The sequence below is a fragment of the Protopterus annectens genome, chromosome 6.part0, assembly GCF_019279795.1.
Source record: "Protopterus annectens isolate FY-2018-M chromosome 6.part0, PAN1.0, whole genome shotgun sequence".
In the NCBI taxonomy this organism is placed as follows: domain Eukaryota; kingdom Metazoa; phylum Chordata; order Ceratodontiformes; family Protopteridae; genus Protopterus; species Protopterus annectens.
In genome coordinates, this window is record NC_056737.1 from 1,850,587,135 (window position 1) to 1,850,605,905 (window position 18,771).

Here is an 18,771-nt window from a genome sequence, read left to right on the forward strand (position 1 = left end):
TGATGGTTGAAGAAAGTTTAATGAATCACCTTATCCACTGCCAAGTCAAGCCTGAGGATTTGGAAAGAAAACCAGCACTAGCAGTAAAAGCCATGGTAAAAAGGGACAGTTTACACAATGAGGCAATTTGCAATACAGAGACATGATGTTTGCAAAGACCTCATTATCGGCTATTTTGCATGATTCTGAACTGCCCTTAACTACTGCTGATGCTAATTAGCACTTTCCCCATTGTAGTTAACACTGATGATCCATATTGTGTTGGCACATGCACCCCCTACCACCAGTATCTGCATTCCTTTGTCCAATAAAGCCTTACCATCACATACTCTGCATATGTACACTGGCACAGTAGTAGTTAACATGTGTACTAGTACTGGGTAACAGTGTCCGCTGCATTCTATATATGATACAAATGCGCTGACAGTATGCATTCACTTTGTCATTTCTGCCTAACAGAGGTTGTAGCACATCACAAACAGCCTCACAACCACTACCTAGGTGGGGCTAAAGTTGTCCACACCTCAGGCCAACCACAAGTATCCATCATTGCAACTCACCCTATGTTCCTCACAGAGTTGTCTGAAGGTGGCTATGGAGGCCCCCCAAGAAAAAAATTACACTTTTAGGTGGTCAAGTCAGCACCTCTGCATATGGCTTGTGTCCCCTGACACCATCACAAGTTAAACACTTCTGTACTCTGTAAAGCACTGAGGCAATATACCACATTGACACCTATGTCTCTGATGCAGACAGGTAACCTGTAAATGGTTCATCTCCCAGGCCCATGCTTACACTTATCAAGGGTATAAGAACTCATCAGAGATTTGGGATGCATGGCTAGGCTTAAAAAGACCCTTGTGGTCATTAGCCTAGTAAACACCTATGAACCTATTGCCAAATCCCACAACAGAAAGTCTGTAGCTTACATTGTCTCCACATGTCATTGACCCATGTGGACTTAACACAACAGCTGTAGTTTTCTCGGGAATGAATTCTGATGTATACATTATTCTTCCTTTGTTCTACAGCAGAATTTCATACAGTGATGAGAAATGCAGTGGGCATTACTGTTTTTCATTGTGTATTATCAGGGCTTATAGAACAGTAGCTATGCTAATGAGCCTATTAAGTGGAAATGTCTCTGAACTGCACATTTTATGCACTGGGTGCCAGATCAAGACTGTGCAATGTGGCTCATACTTGACCATGAACATGAATAAATGATGTGCAATGCATTACACGTTCATGGGATGATCATAGAGACATTATATTTCCACCATGGGCAGGCATATGGGTTATATAGACTACATACATTTAGCCAGAATGCCATTTACCCTCCCATATGCCACCATGGCATGCCATTTGTCTCTGTGTGATTATATGGTGGCATAAGATATCCGTCAATGCATGTTGCATTATACCTGTAATGTGCATTGACATAAATAGCACTTTCCTGAAGACTGCAAACTTTGAAGTGGCTGGGACATCGGAGGGTGCTTACTGTGGAAGGCCTCCCCTGCTGTGCAGGAAAGAAATTTATATCTTTCTGTACTTCCTGCATACAGATGAGTAGACGTTCCTACTTGGAGACTCTTATGAGGCTCTCCAGTACAAGATGGATGTCTGGTATTGTCTTGCCATGGTAGTGAGTAATGCTGCCTGCATCGTTCACTCTGATGAGCAGTACAGGAATAGGCACAGTGACCTGTAGAGGTGTTGCCATGATCTTCATAGCCAATGGGAATAGAAGATTAGGGAAAGTGCTCAGGTTTTTACAGTAAGTAGTCATGACAGATGGTTACTTGTGTTATTTAGGCACAAATTGTCAGCCATATGGGAGATATGTGAGTCATGGATTTCTTTCATTTCTTTTATATTTTTCAGTTCTTGGCAAGATTGAGGATAATAAGGTGATATGCTGGAGGCATTTGGAAAGACTGTCCAGGTGTAGGGGTAAATGTATAGCATTGCTGTTATAACTGTATATAGTTGAAAAAAAAAAATAAAATATATATATATATATATATATATATATATATATATATATATATATATATGTATATATATATATAGTTGAAATACCTGCATTATTGCCGACTTTTGTAGTGGTGCCACATAGTTCAGAGACTGCATAATGCTGTTATACCTAATAAAACACATGACTTGGCAATTCAAATGACCCTTTCTAGCACCATGGAGACTACCACTAGTGTCATGATGACTGAGATGAGAGTGGGTGTTTTGCAGAGATACTCAGAGTTGTACTGTACATCACACCTGAGAATTTATCTCCCTACATTGCTGTATGCATAACTCCTTTCATTCAAACATGGCGCACTAGCCTGCCTACTCGACATTCTTCCACTGCCCATTACAAGACCCTTAACAGTGCCAGATATAGCTAGCATACCATGGGCTGGCCTCAGATAGACCAGTATGTGTCATTTACTGGTGTCTGTCCTAATTTATGTTACATTAATGCCCCCTGTTGTATGTGGTCCATACTTATGATAATGTTTTTGTCTTTTGTGGCTGTGTCCCCATTGCATAGTCATCATGTTACCATACTGAGCACTGTCCAGTAGGCCAAATCTGCCACCTCCTTGTCTCTCTCCCTCTCTCTTTTAGGCCAAAATGTGGCATCAAACATTTTCTGCCCAGATTCTAGGCCCATGTGATTACTCTTTTCAATGCATGCACTGTTCACATGACATACACACAGGGGGACTGGGTAGGCAACATATTTTCCTGGCACATGTGGCACACTGCCCACTGTAGTATTATTTGATCTGTCAAGTGTATTGCATTTTTCAGCTATTGTATATCTAAGGATATTTTACTCCTCCTGGCAATATACACAATGTAGTAGATATTACAGATAATTGTTTTTGCAGTATCTCTCTCTCTCTATTTCTGTCCTTTCTTAATATATTTGTTTGTTGTCTGTTGTTAACTTTTTCCTCCCCATTTATGTTTCTCTTTTATTTAGTGTCTGTCACACTCCATTTACATTCTTTTATGCAGTGTCTGCCACAGGTTTCCCTGTGTTGTAGAAGTGATCACCTCATCACCTCACTTACCATCACTTGCTAGGTCTCCTGCTACTTTTTGTCCTGCCTCTCTTCAGGGCGATGTAAGTCATCCAGCAGGGAGTACCTTGGAAGTTACCCAGGTGGTCTCTGGTGGTCTGTCTCTTGTGGTGGTGGGGTTCCTATCAGGGTGGATTACTGGTGGGTCACATAATGTCACCTGGCAGAAGGTGGAGGACCTGGTGATGACCTTAGTGGACTGTCACCTGGACATTTGCATTGGCCATCTGGAGTATGGCTTCATGTGACTGCAAGAGTTACATCACAGCCTGGCCCTGTACAGCAGGCTTCCAGTGGCCCAACCATAAGGATGGTCACAGAGTTGACTGACCTCTGGCTGGAAACAGGACTGGGCAGCATAGTAGTCACCTGTCACTCCATCCAGTCCTCTATCATGGTGTTCCCTTTCCTTGTGTTTCACTTCTCTCCTGTTTTTAACAGTCTAATCCTTCCCATCACCAATTGTCACCCCTCTATCTGTGTCTCTCCTCTGTGGTTCCCCTATTTGTATCAGCACTCACCCTGTTGATCTTTGTCTTTTCTGGTTGTTTGTCTGTCTCTGCTGCCATCCCTATACAGTCTTTTTTGTCCATACTTTCCCCTTGCGATCTTTTTCCTCTGCCCTTCTTGTAAAAAAGAAAAGTCGCCATCTGTCCTACAAAAAATATTATCTATATTTCTATATAGCTATATCTGATTATATATATATATATATATATATATATATATACACACACACACACACACACACACACACATATATATATATATATATATATATATATATATATACACACATATATTTATATATTTATTTATATATATATATCTATGAATAATACCCTTACTCACCCATCCCAGTCTTCCCTTCCTCTTGCCCTTCTGTGTGTTCCTCTGATTGCACTCCCCCTTTCTGACTGTCCTGTGTACATCTGTTTCCTTCCAGTTTATAACAGTAAATTAGTAGGGACTTTGCTGTTTCACTGTGATGTGTCAACATGAGTGTGAACGCACACACTGCATGTGCATACTACATGCACACTGATGTGCTCATTAGGTCATGTAACCTAAGTCATGCAATGCCAGTCTTTACATAACTTGTTATTTTTACCAGTGAAGTCATTACGGTTATCTCTGTCTTGCAACTTTGCTCCTAGCACATTGCTAATCAGCTTCAGTCTGCATTGCCTATTTCAACTGTATTATTTTGCTTTTACACAGCGGCATAAGTGATTTTTCTGAACTTCAGGGTGTAGATTTTCTTTTTCTTGTAGTGTTGCTCCTTAGTTGCTTCACACTTCACACACAAGCTGCAGAACATAGCCACAGAGGGGTGCAGACTGTTGCTTTGTTTTACCCTCCCACATTAATACTTTTAAGCCTTTGCAACACTTTTATTTAAGAAGGTATGCCTATCTGAGGCATGATTATTAGGCACTATACATTTTGTTGTTGTTCCCCTAGATTAGTGCATAGTATGTATTAAACACTTTTGCTGTTATCATTTCTGTAAGCCTAAAGAGACTGATTGGATTTAATCTTGCAGATACCTGTTATATAGCATGTGATGATAGGAGGTACTGCCAGCCATGCCAGGAGAAAGAGAGCAGTGGATTTGTAACATATGCCAGCACAGATAGCTGGAATTTTGTAAATAATTATGTATCATTTGTATATTAAACTGATTTGTACAGATGCTTGTGCTGAAAATGCATTTGTGAGGTTTGCTTGTGTTAAAATGTATCAACAGTGTGCCATGCTGGAAGGCAAAGAGATGTACATGCATTACTGTAACTATTTAAATGTATATATTGTAAAAGCATATACTGGAAGTGAAGAGTTAATTTTAATCTGCCTGACTTTGCAAAATATTCTTGAAACTAAATTAGTTTATGGGTTAAGCCATAAAGATGTTATCCCAGAGACGCAATGTCTGAGCTAGAGAATAGTTGGTAGCTCCTGTAGGAAGAGTGAAATGGTTTTATGGTTTTATGACTTCCAGCAGCTCCACCACATCTGATCAAAGCTCTGTCTCTGTGTATTATAGCACATGCAGTAGGTGCTAAACCCTAGTATCTTCTAGTGATGGTGGAGAGTGTGGGAAACAGAGTCAGATGACCGGATGTATCTGATGTCATTCTCTACAGAAATAATGTTTTAATATTAGATGAAACTGAAGTTTCAGGAGCATTCTGTATTCCGTCTTGGCTCTGACAAGGACCACTCACCCATCTTGTCTTGCTCTATTCAGTAAGTAGTAACAGTAATTATTTTAGTTAATCAGGAATAGATAGTGAGACTAGCTAAGTACTGTTGATTTTGATTTGGTGATAACTCTGGTCACTCCTGAAAGCCTGCCTGTTTGGTCAACATTACAATTTGTATTAATATCAGTTTCACTCAGTATAATTGGATGTCCTTTTAAGAAACTTATAGTAACTGACTGGTGGCAGTAAATCTACCTTATAGTCTGGGTAAAGTTGGTAGAGCAGGTAATCTGTGCCATATGTGTGTGTGTGTGTGTGTGTGTGTGTGTGTGTGTGTGTGTGTGTGTGTGTGTGTGTGTGTGTGTGCGCGTGCGCGTGTGCGTGTGTGTGTGTGTGTGTGTGTGTGTGTGTGTGTGAAAATTAAATCTCAAAGAGTGTGTCTGTCAGCTACTTGGGGGAGGGACACAAAGCACTGGTTTCACAAAGAGGGTGCTGGAGGGCTTGGCTTGCACACTTGGCTGAGGACCTAACCCTACAGCTGTACTAGTGGGGTGTCTTACTGGGGACGTGGAGGGAGACAGAGAGAGAAATCCAGATGCTGGACTGAGTGCATTTTCTGTGTGCTGTTAAGGGAAACTGTGCTTGATGCAGAGAAGTCTGCATCTCGAAATACTGAGTGTATCCATTTGTATTCCAAGTGAACATCACTCTCCAGTGTTAGTGGTGAGGACTGAGGCTCCTTGATTACTGACCCAGAGTGGGGACGTCACATAGCATACATAACATACTGCTACACTGCATAGTGTACTTTAATGATTGTACTCATGGTCACTACATGTAATATGCTTTGACATTTTACTTTCATTTAGATGTACCATAATATCACTGTACCACTGTAAGGAATTCTGTTTGTTTTTTTCTTACCCTTATTCACTGCTGTGCCGCTTGGGTGGTCTAAGTACAGCAGATGTGTAAACTGGCACCTGCTAAAGCAGGAGGCGTGGCTTGCTTTTGTTTCCACCTACCCCTTTCCCAAGCCCCTCCATAATTCTCTGCTAATATGACATCTTAACCACATCCACATTCCTTAACTCTACACATCCACATGAAGAAATACGCTATTACTATATATCAGGCTTCTATGTTTGTTGCCTTCAGGCCTAGAATAACACATTCGCAAAACCAAACATAGTAAATAACTTCAAAGAATTAAACATAAAACAAATCATAGTCACCATAACTTTTCTTCTTCTTCCTTTACTATAGGTAAAAATTTAAAATGTTACACACTTGCTCCAGCTTGCATTCAGTAACTACAACATATGCAAAGAAAAGAATTATAAATAACACACACTTATCCAAACTTGCCTTTGGCACCTATAATATTCAAAAAATGACTGCATCTCATGAAATATCCCTCATAGGCATCCTGTGCTAAAAAATTTTGTTTTGCATCTCCACACGACCAAGTCTGGTCTCGTACTTGCAACCATCCAGTCCATTTGTTCCCTGGTCATAGGAGCCAGTGATTCTCTAGGCAGACAACAGACCTACAGCCCATTTCTTCTTGCCCAGAAATCATGGCAAGAGTTGAGTGGTAGGGAGCAGTCAGTCTTGCCAGCCCTGTGGGACAGCCTACCAACTCCACTGGCAGAGCACCTCCCACCTTGGCAGTGGCTCTTTGAGCACCATTATAGTTGCCCTCAGCTCATAGCATGATTGCATATGGCAGTGTAGGCACCTGCAAGATTTTACCCATGTGGCAAGCCAGAATCAGATCCCTGCCCCCCGGGATGGAGAAGCAAGTAATGGCTGCTCACTTCCATCTTCCCCTATCAATTCCTACAGGTGCCTGAGCTGCTATTCAAGTATGATTGCCTCATAAAGCTTAATTAGAAAAACATTAATAACAACATTTACAAAAAAAAGGGCAAGTGACATTCATTCAAACTTTGCTATTGATTCTAAACATCACAGATTACACGTCCAACTACAGTTCCATACTATATCAACACAGACTAACAGTCTATATAGCAATAGTGACAACAACACACAAAATATCCTCCAGTCAAAAAAAAAAAAGTTACCAACTAGGACCAAAATATTTGCACAACACAGACTCACTACAATTACCTTATTACTGCTATTATTCCTTTATAATAAAAGCTGGAGGCACTGCACTTAACCCAATCACACATATTTTCAACACTCTTACAGTCCAACAGAAGAGCCCTTAGTCTAGAATATCACTACTAAAGGCAAATAGCATAGATTACTACCTGAAGCCAATAAAGAGCAACCCCACCATTACAGTACAGATGGAAACCTCCCTAAAAGAACAATCTTGGGTCTCTCAATATTTGAAGCAAAATTATACCCTCCATTTATTAAAATGGTAGCATAATACATATTAAAACCTTCTGTCATATTTTAACCTCATCCTAACAAGAGGTATTATTCCTTACAACTACAAACATGCCCATCCCCAAAACTACAAATCCCTCTGAAGCAGCTGACTTCAAGACAATTGCAACAATGTGGATGTTAGCTAAAATCCTAGTGAAATTACTGTATAAGTTAATTGAATGCATATTACAACTTTGACTTGCTCTTTAATATAAATAGCATGGCTTTAAGCAAGGCTGCAACATATATACATCTATATATATATACTGCTGCAAACCACATATATGAAGCAACAGAAAAAGTATGACTTACAGGTAGAATTTTATTGAACCAAAATGTGCATTTGAAAAAATTAATCACTCCCTCCTATGTATGGCCCTGCACACATTTGATATGTATGGCCCTGCACACATTTGATATGTATGGCCCTGCACAAATTTGATATAGGTGATTCAGCATGATCATGCTTTGCAGCAAATCTTCAAAAAACCTTCACTGTATAGCTAGGTAACAATACTTCATACAGTAGGACTGTAACAAATGAGGTTCCAAAACAATCCATTTTTAAGTCCACTGTTTTTTTTTCAAGATTCATAAATAACCTAACCTTTTCAGCAAACCAAATTAAATGCAATACTCTAAGCAGATGATATCACACTTCTCAGATTATAAAAGCCTCTCAACAAACCACAAGGGACCTCAGTATTATTTTGAATGTGCTAATGAAAATGAATCTGATAATAAACTGCAGTAAAAAATTAAAACAAATAAACGAAAAACAATGCTATTTGCTACAATACAACTTTATGGGAGTACCCATTCCAGCTGTAACACAATAAAGATATTGAAGTATTATATTAGATGAACAACTTAATATGTTTCCATGACTTCAGGACAAGAGTTTTGACTCTGTTATTGACTTTAAAAACATTAATCACAACAGAGCAAAATCACTTGAAGTGGGGAAAAAAAAACAAGAAAAAAACATGTTTGCAAGGGAACAAACTTTCTGCACACCCCCCACATTTAAAGAACTTATATATCTGAACTCCGAAGTCACAGTGTCCCAAAGAAAAGAGAAAAACCTGGGACCTGTCACCCTCCCATCCCCCACACAAAGACAGTAAGTCCTCATGCAACTCAAATAGCCCACAAATACAATCGCTTACTCACTCAAGATTTGTTTGTTTGTGTCTTTTGGCTTTTCCCGGTTAGGGGTCGCCACAGCGGAACTCCGGTCCGCTAATGATCGGCAGTAGATTTTTACGTGCTGGCTTGCCGGGCCTAACGCACAACCTTCAACGAAGGAACACCCATTTACGCATATCACCATACAGAAGACGCTCTAACTGAGAATCGAATGGGCAACGTCTAACTGTGAGGTGACAACGCTACCGCAGCACCACCATCCAAATACTAATTCCAAAAATAGAATACTGCTTACTCATAATGACTCTAGTACAGAACAAAATACATACACACACACACACACACACACACACACACACACACACACACACACACACACACACACACACACACACGCACACACACACACACACACACACACACACACACACACACATACACACTGCAAATAGATATACATTTTTAGATTTAATCTCCCTTTCCAGTGCAAGACATCATGATTAGACATTAATGGGAAAGGCTAAATGGCTACTGTTTACTTCAAGATCAATCCTTCTAAACTGCTTAAAATTCACATTAAAATTAAAATTCACTGCACTCCACATCTGTCATTCAAGCTGTACCACCATTCCTATCTGACATATAACATAATATCATATGTCGATGCTGTAAAAAATCCTTACCTAAGCCTCCTAGATCCATAAGGATTAAGTCTCAGCAAAAATCAAAATCAAATATTCCATTATATATCTTACCTTTAACAGTGTCAACATGAGACAGAGGACTTCAGTTCCAGTACATCAGACCACTCCACAAACAAACATGTTTTAGTCATTGGTGCCGGGATCTCAGATGTCTTAAGGGCCCTTAGGATGCTTGCACCAGGTAAATATAACAATGACATAGTACTTTTGCATGTGGCGGTGAATGACTTAGGTCTTGGGGACATGCTTGAGCTCTCTATGAATGCCACAAAGGAAGACAAGAATACCAGGATATCAGATGTTTTAATGGTCTTTAAGACACTTACACCAGATAAATATAACTATCACACTTCCAGCCCAGCTATCTGGAATTTTGTAAATAATTCTATGTCATTTGCGAATATTGATATGAGCTATACAGAACTGTATGTTATGTAATGGGCTTCAAAAATGTAACCACAGCATACCCTGCTGGAACACAGAAGATTAGTTTGCAAAACTTCAAGAAAATAAGTTGAAATTAACTTGTATTGCAACTGTTTTATAAAAGTTAGTTTCAATGCAGCAAGGAGACAGGATGTCTTGAACTAGGGTGCCTTCTGCATTATTTAGTAAGTGTTTTATTGTTTTATGACTTTCATGATCTGAAAACTTCTGAGAGATATGTATTTTAACACAGAGATGTTAAATTCTGTTTTAGCCTGGGAACTGAAATCAGGTGACAAAAAGTGATGTCATCCAAGCTAACCCAGCAGTAATATTTGATATTGATTTAAGAACTCTCTCAGAGAGAGACTGTGCATTTTGTATTTTGTCTTTAACCTGGAAACATCCACTCGCCATCATCATCATCTGCACTTGCCTGCCTGTAAGTATGATTTAGGGCATAGTATCTCTTTTAGATATAGTTAGTAATATAGTAAAGATTAGTTTAGATGTTTTCTGTATTTGTTTGAGACTGTCCTGCAATGTTGTTTTAACTACTTTCTGTGATTTTAAACTCTGAAGTAACTGTGTTGATTGACTGAGTATTGTCTTGTTCTTTTATTATTTATTATTAAATATATTTAAATCTATCTTTGTGGCTGATATTTGTGAGACATATTAAAGCTCTGAGAGTACTTGCATATGTATTTGGGTATTTGGTGACACTGTACAGGCCACTCCTAATAGCCTGGCTCTTAGCCAAAACTATTATTTGGATTATTAGTAACATTACATAGTAGGATTGGACGCCCTTTGTTAAAGGCCTAGAGTAGTGGATAAGAATGGTTGGTGGCAGTGATAACTACCGCATAGTCTCGGCAGAAGGGGCATAGCTAGTAAACCTGTGCCAGCCTTTCCCAGATGTGTGTACTTGTCATCCTCCCATTGTGTACGTCCCTCACTGTTACCAGTGGTGAGAATCAAGGCTCCTTGATTACTGGGCCAGTGCAGGGGCTTCACATATTAATTGGTTAGCAGTGGTGGGATATCCACATCTCATATTAATTGGCTGGGAGTAGGATTGCCACATCACATATTAATTGACTTGTAGTAGTGTGGATATTGAATTTCTGTAGCCTGTGTACAGTGGTCACTAAAGGTGTTTGTACTCTCAATCAACCATGCAGTGAACATTCAGAGTTCATATCATAATTGTTTTATTTTTTTGTTAGCTTAGTTAGTCAAGGACAGCAGGCAAGCATGTCAGCATAGGAGTATCGCAAGCTGACAAAGAGCCAGTTGGCTGAAATGTGCCAGGCTAAAGGACTGGTGCATTCCAACCTGACTAAGGCAGAAATGATTGCAGCTTTGGGCACAGCTGCATCACAGACCAGCGATCAGCAGTACAATTAGACTAGCCTTGAAGTGTACAACTCTCAGAAAATGGACAGCTCAGCCTTTCCACATAGGACTTAAAAATCCATCTGGAGTTAAAGAGACTTGAGCTGGAGACCAAGTGTTTGGAAATAGAAGCAGCAGAGAGACTGAGACATCTGAAGGCTGAGGAAAACGAGAAACTTCAACACATGGAAGCTGAGGAGAATGAAAGGCAGAGGCAACATGAAAAGGAGATGCTGACTCTTCGCCAGAGTCATGGAGGTAATGGGGAAGGGAGTAACTGATCCCCAGAAGAAATCAGTAAATTTCTTTCACAATTTACAGAGAGGGATAATTTTGATAGTTTCATTCATATGTTTGAGAGGGATTCACTTCAGAAGCTTGAAATACTGAAATCCCGAATTTCAGTATCTCGAGCACAAGAAGTGGAATCCACAAAACAATGAAAACTAAAAACTGCGAAATTCAAAACCTCGAATACCGGAAGTTTTGAATTTCACGGTTTTACTACACACACACACACACACACACACACACACACACACACACACCATCCATCACACAAACACACACAATCACTCTACTACATAAAAGTAGGGGGGCATGCCCCCCACACCCCCCTACTTAAATATTCTCACCCTGAGGTCACACTACATACAAACACACACAAAAGACCACCACACAAGCTATTTTCTCTTCACACACACACACACACACACATCACAGCAACAAAACACACTGACACACACCAAAGTCACTACCCAAACCCCTTAATGCACACACACACTTACCTGAATACATAACCACAGTGGAACTTTACAAGTGCAAAATTCAAAACCTCCGGTATTCGAGGTTTTGAATTTCGCGCTTCTAAACTTTCGCTATTATGTGGATTCGGCTTCTTGTGCTCGAAATACTGAAATTCGAGATTTCAGTATTTTGAGCTTCTGAACGGAACCCATTTGAGAGAGTATGCAGTATAATGTTGAGAAGGGCTCTGGGTACGATTCCTGACCCCCTTACTCCATGGTAAAGCTGTAACTGTTATTTCTAAATTGTCTGATGCTGATTGTTTAAATTATAATGTTGTAAAGAACTGTATTTTAGAAAGTTTTAAGTTAACTCCTGAAGCTTATAGAAAAAAGTTTTGTGAGCATAGATGCAAGACAGATGAAAGTGTGTGTGAATATACTGCTGAACTAAGCACTTATTTTCATAGGTGGGTGAGTGGATTTCGGGTCATCACTTTTGAAGGGCTGGCAGATCTTTTGGTGAGGGTCTAGCCCTTAGCACTTTGCCTGAGGACATGAGAATCTGATTAGCTGATAGACAATGCACTACTGCAGATGAGTTGGGGAAGAAGGGAGACCTATACCCAGCAAGCAAGGGCATCACTGCACAGGAAAGAGACACCCAGTAGTACTCATGGGTGTTAGGGAACCCATTTTGGGCAGCCCAAACTGCCCCAACAGAGTCTGCCAGTAGCAGGGGAATCCACTAGTCCAGATACACATCCAGGAACAAGGGTTAAATGTTTTAAATGCAACCAGTGGGGCCATGTGGCATATAGATGTCCACGGAGGCAAGGTGGCGAACAAAAGGTAAGAGGGCCAGTAAGTGGGAATGACAAAATACCAGCAGTAAGTTGTCTTGAGACAACAAGGGTACCAAACTACCACAAGAGGTTATATCCTATCTTAGTAAATGGGAAAGAGGCCACTGCTAAGAGAGACACAGCCTCTGACATAACCATTGTGAAGCCTGCACTGGTTACAGAGGAGTCTACTACAGTCAAAGCTTTGGGAGGGACCCCATTCCAAATACCTTTGGCTAGGGTTCACCTTTACTCGGAGGGTGGAAAAGGAAGCAAGCAAATAGGTGTGTTTGGGGATATCCCTGCAGATGTCCTGATAGGGAATGATTTTGATAATGCAGTACCCTGTGTGCTTGGAGACAAGCATGTGGGTCTGGTAGCCTGGGGAAGACTCAGAAAGACTGCACACTTACAGCCAAGACTGGAGAGGGGGTTACTTCAGGGAGGGAGCTACCCTGTAGCAGTGAGACTGAAGGTGAGCCACAGCAGTTTCTGGGTATTGATGTTCCCTTGGAAAAAGTGACTGCAAGCACAGAGGTGAGTAGTACTACCTAGGCTGACAGTGAGGTACTGCTGTCAAAGAATACCAGACTTCCTGTGGAAGGGGAGTTGGGAAGGGTTGCTAAGAGAGAGATGAGACAGGCTCAACTCTCAGACCTTAAATTACAAGGCCTGAGGGAGGTAGCTAGTGAGGCACCTGATTCTTAAGGAAAGGGGGAATCTGTATACTGGGACAAAGGGATACTGTACAGAGACCGGACCCCTGAGGAAGGGCTAGAGAGTGACAGAATACAGCAGTTGGTAGTGCCCAGAGCCTGCCATCTGGCACTTCTAGCCATAGTCCATAATATTCTCTTTGCAGGTTATATGGGCATAAAACATACAAAGAGATGTATTATGCAGAACTTTTATTGGCATGAGATTTCCAGAGATGTAACAGGGTACTGCAGGACCTGTGAGCAGTGCCAAAAGGTAGGGAAGGCAGGAGACAAGGTGAAAGCTCCTTTGATGCCTTTGCCTGTGAATGACAAGCCATTTCAGAGAGTATCTATGGATATTGTGAGGCCTATGAGTACCCCATGTTCCACAGGGAAAAAGTATATCCTAGTAGTAGTAGATTATACTACCAGGTACCTTGAGGCAGTGGCACTGTCTTCCATTGAGGCAGAAAAGGTAACAACTGCTTTGTTAGAGATTTTCAGCAGGGTAGGTTTTCCAAAAGAAATACTGACTGACAGAGGTGCCAATTTCATGTCAGACCTGCTGGCTTGGCTGTGGAAGCACTGTGGGGCTGAAGCACCTAAAGACCACCCCCTACCATCCCCAGACGAGTGGTCTTGTAGAGAGGTTAAACTCTACACTCAAGTCCATGCTACAGGCATTTGCAGACCAGTTCAAGATGGAGGGGGACAATATTTTCCCCATCTGTTGTTTGCTTACAGGGAGGTGCCTCAGGAATCCACAGATTGTTCACCCTTTGAAGTGCTGTATGGGGATAGGGTGAGGGGACCTCTAGATTTGATTCTAGATGAGTGGGAGGGTGAGTGTGAATCCCACAAGGAGTTGTGAAGGCTGCCAGCCTAGCTAGATAGAATTTTGTAGATAATTCTATGTCATTGTAAATATTAATATAATCCATAGGCTTGTTTTACAAATGTAAAGAAAACTAAATATAAGAAAACTGTGTTATATGTTCTGAGCTTCAAAAAAGTAACCACAGTGCACCCTGCTGGAAGAAAGCTAAGTGAAGCATTTTGTGACTGATCTCAAGCTTGGATGCAGGATGTCTGGACTAAAAAATCCTTTCTATTGTCTTAGGACAAGAGTTAATTACTAGGTTTTATATGTAAAGTGTCCTTTATTGCTGTGGTTTCCTGGCAGGTGCAAGATTACAAACACATGTTAGATTTTGAGTTCTGTGAACCTTGGAAACTTCAGCAGAGGTCTCAAAAATTATGTAATGTGAAATGACTCAGCAGTAATGTGTATCTTAGACTTTAGTATTTCTCTTAGAGTTAGATAGGAATTTAGCCAGATTAGTCTAGCTGTTTTAAGCCGCGGTGGTACAGCGGTAGTGTTGTTGCCTCACAGCAAGAGGTTCTTCTATTCGATTCTCAGCTGGAGTGCCTTCTGTGTGGAGTCTGCATGTCCTCCCCACGGTCGAGTGGCCTCCGAAAGACATACGTGAATGGGCGTGCCTTCGCTGAAGGTTGGGTGTCGGGCTGGCAACTCGGCACCATAAAAATCGACTGCCATCATTAGCAGACCAGAGTTCCGCTGTGGGACCCCTAACTGGGAAAAGCTGAAAAGACAAACAAGTCTAGCTGTTTTTCTATATTTATGTCAGACTATCCTACAATATTGTTTAAAAGTTTCCTGTGATCTCTGAACTCTTGATTAGCACTGCATTGAATTGATGAGATTTGTCTTCTGTTTTTATTATTTATTATTAAATATTTTAAACCTTTCAATTGTGGCTGTTTGTGTAGAGATAATTTAAGCTCTTAGGGTACATTGCATGTATTTGGGGATACTGTCCAAGCCACTCCAATAGTCTTGCTGTTCGGCACACTTACTATTTGGATAACAGTAATATTACACAGTGAAATTGGTCACCCTTTGGGATATTAGTAGCTGATAAGAGTAGTTGGTGGCAGTGATTACTACCTTATAGTCTGGCAGGAGAGGGCATAGCTGGAAAACCCGTGCCAGCCTTCCCCAGGAGTGCCTGTGTGTTTGTATATTAACCAAATCTCAAAGTGTGTGTCAGCTACTTGGACAGGGACATGAAGCACTGGTTGGACAGAGAGGGTACTGGAGGTTTTAGCTTGACTACTGGGCTGAGATCTGAACCCTATAGCTGAACCATTGGGGAGTCTTATTGGGGATCTGGAGAGAAAGGGAGAAACCAGCCCCAGACTGACTGTAATCTCTGTGTGCTCTTAAGGGAAATTGTACTTTACTGTGTGTGTGCTTGTTATCCCTCCAATGTGCATGGCCCTCACTGGTGCTAGTGGTGTGGATTGAGGCTCCTTGATTACTGGGACAGTGCATGAGTGTCAGAAGATCTGTTATGGTATATGTCCTAAACCTCAGGACAAGGCTCAGGGAACTCATGAGCTTGGCCCAGGAGAACCCGGCAGAAGCCCAACAGCAGAAAAAGGTCTGGTATGACAGGAATGCTCGAGATAGAGGGTATGCTGTGGGGCAGCAGGTAATGGTTCTCATTCCTGTCAGACACAACAAGCTGCAGGCATCCAAGCAGGGACCCCACAAGGTAGTAAGGAAGGTCAGTGATGTTAACTACATGGTAGAACTGCTAGGCAGGAGGCAGGGGCACAAATTGTACTATGTTAACATGATAAAACCTTACCATGATAGGGAGACCCTTGTGCTGAGTATCTGCAGTGGATGTCAGGAGGAGTCTGGGGGGGGGATCTGGTGAGGCTTGGACTGACACCTTAGTGGAAGGAGTAGCAATGTCCCAGGAGATATCCCCTACTCAGGTCAGAGAAATCCGAGCAGTGTTACATGAGTTTAGGGACATGTTCAGTGGGAAACCAGGTTGCATCCACCTGGTGCAGCACCATGTGGATACAGGACCCCAAAGGCCTATTACGCAGGTCCCTTATATGGTGCATAAGGGATTCAAACAGACTCTGAAGGAAGAGATACAGGAAAAGTTGGTAATCCAGGAGTCCAGCAGTCCCTGGGTCTCCACAGTGGTGCTGGTACTAAAGAAAGATGGCAGCACCAGGTTCTATGTGGACTACAGGAAATTAAATAGGCACACAGATTCATATGCTTACTCCATGCCTAGGACAGATGAAGGCCTAGAGCAGCTGTGGGGCTAAGTATCTTACCACTATTGATCTTACCAAGGGTTACTGGCAGATACCCTTGACTCCCAGTGCTAGAGAGAGGTCAGCCTTTGTGACTCCTTTTGGCTTGTATGAGTTCACGAAGATGCCCTTTGGGATATAAAATGCCCCAGCGACTTTCCAGATGCTGGTAGATTGTATCATAGCAGTAGCTGGAGATTTTGCTCTTACTTACCTAGATGTTATTGCCCTCTACATCCATTCCTGGCAAGAGCACCTTCAGGATGTCAGGGATGTGCTGGACAGACTGCAGAGGGCAGGGTTGACCATTAAGCCCAGTAAGTGTCAGGTGGGTATGGCAGAGTTCTCCTACCTGGGACATAGAGTGGGGAGTGGTAAGATCAGGCTAGAACCTGCCAAAGTGGAAGCCGTTCAGGCATGGCCTGCTCCTGTTGCCAAAAAGCAGGTGAGGGCATTCTTAGGGACAGCAAGGTACTATAGAAAGTTTGTCCCCAATTATAGTACCATAGCTGCTCCCCTCACGGGCCTGACAAAGAAAAACAAGCCAGATAAGGTAGTGTATTGAGTGTATTGTAGTGTATGAGTAGGCATTCCAGAAGCTTAAAGGACCTTTAGGAGGACCCCCCATGTTAGCCAGTCCTGATTATAGCAAAGAATTTGTTGTGCAGGTGGATGCTTCAAACCATGGGGTGGGGGCTGTACTTTGCCAGGTTTCTTCAGAGGGAGAGGAGCATCCAGTGGTATATCTCAGTCATAGGCTCCAACCCAGGGAGGAATGCTATGTAGCTGTAGAAAAGGAATGCTTAGCCATAGTGTGGGCACTGCAGAAACTTCAGCCTTATCTGTATGGAAGGAAATTCACTATAGTTACAGACCACAATCTCTTAACATGGCTACATTGAGCCAGCCAGCAAAATGCCAAGTTACTAAGGTGGAGCCTAGGGTTGCAAGCATATGAGATAACAGTGCAGCACTGCAGTGGGGTTAGCAATGCCAACACAGATGAGCTCTCAAGAAAGGGAATGGGGTAAGGTATTCCCAAATAGGCTCAACCATCTCAAGCAATGTTTCTCAATGGTCAGTTGAAAAACTAGCTTGAGTTTTTGGGTGGGGGTGAAGAAATGTCATGCTGCCAGGCCAGATATCTGGAATGTTGTAAATAATTCTATGTCATTTGTGAATATTGGTATGATTTATACAGAACTGTATGTTACGTACTGAGCTTGAAAACATAACCATAGCATACCCTGCTGGAAGATAGAAGATTAACTTGCAAAACTTCAAGAACATAAGTTGAAATTAACTTGTTTTACAATTGTGTTATAATAATTTCAATGCACCAAGGTGATGTTTAGAACTGTGCTTTCTGCATGGTTTTGTAAGTGCTTTATTGTTTTATGATTTTCAAGATCTGCAAACATCTGAGATATATGTATTTTAATACAGAGATGTTAAATTCTGTTTTAGCCTAGGAATATGTCAGGTGACAAAGTAATGTCATCTAAGGTAACCCAGCAATAATAATTGATATTAATTTAAAAGTTCTCTCAGAGAGAGACTGTGCATTTTGTATTTTGTCTTTGACCTGGAATCATCCACTTATCATCATCGTTTGCACTTGCCTGTCTGTAAGTAAGATTTAGGGCATAGTATCTCTTTTAGATATAGTTAGGAATATAGTAAAGATTAGTTTAGATGTCTTCTGTATTTATTTGAGACTGTCCTGCAATGTTATTTTAAATACATCTTGTGATCTTGAACTCTGAAGTAACTGTGTTGATTGACTGAGTACTGTCTTGTTCTTTTATTATTTATTATTAAATATATTTAAACCTATCTTTGTGGCTGATATTTGTGAGACATATTTAAGCTCTTAGAATACTTGCATATGTATTTGGTGACACTGTACAGGCCACTTCTAATAGCCTGGCACTTGGTCAAAACTATCATTTT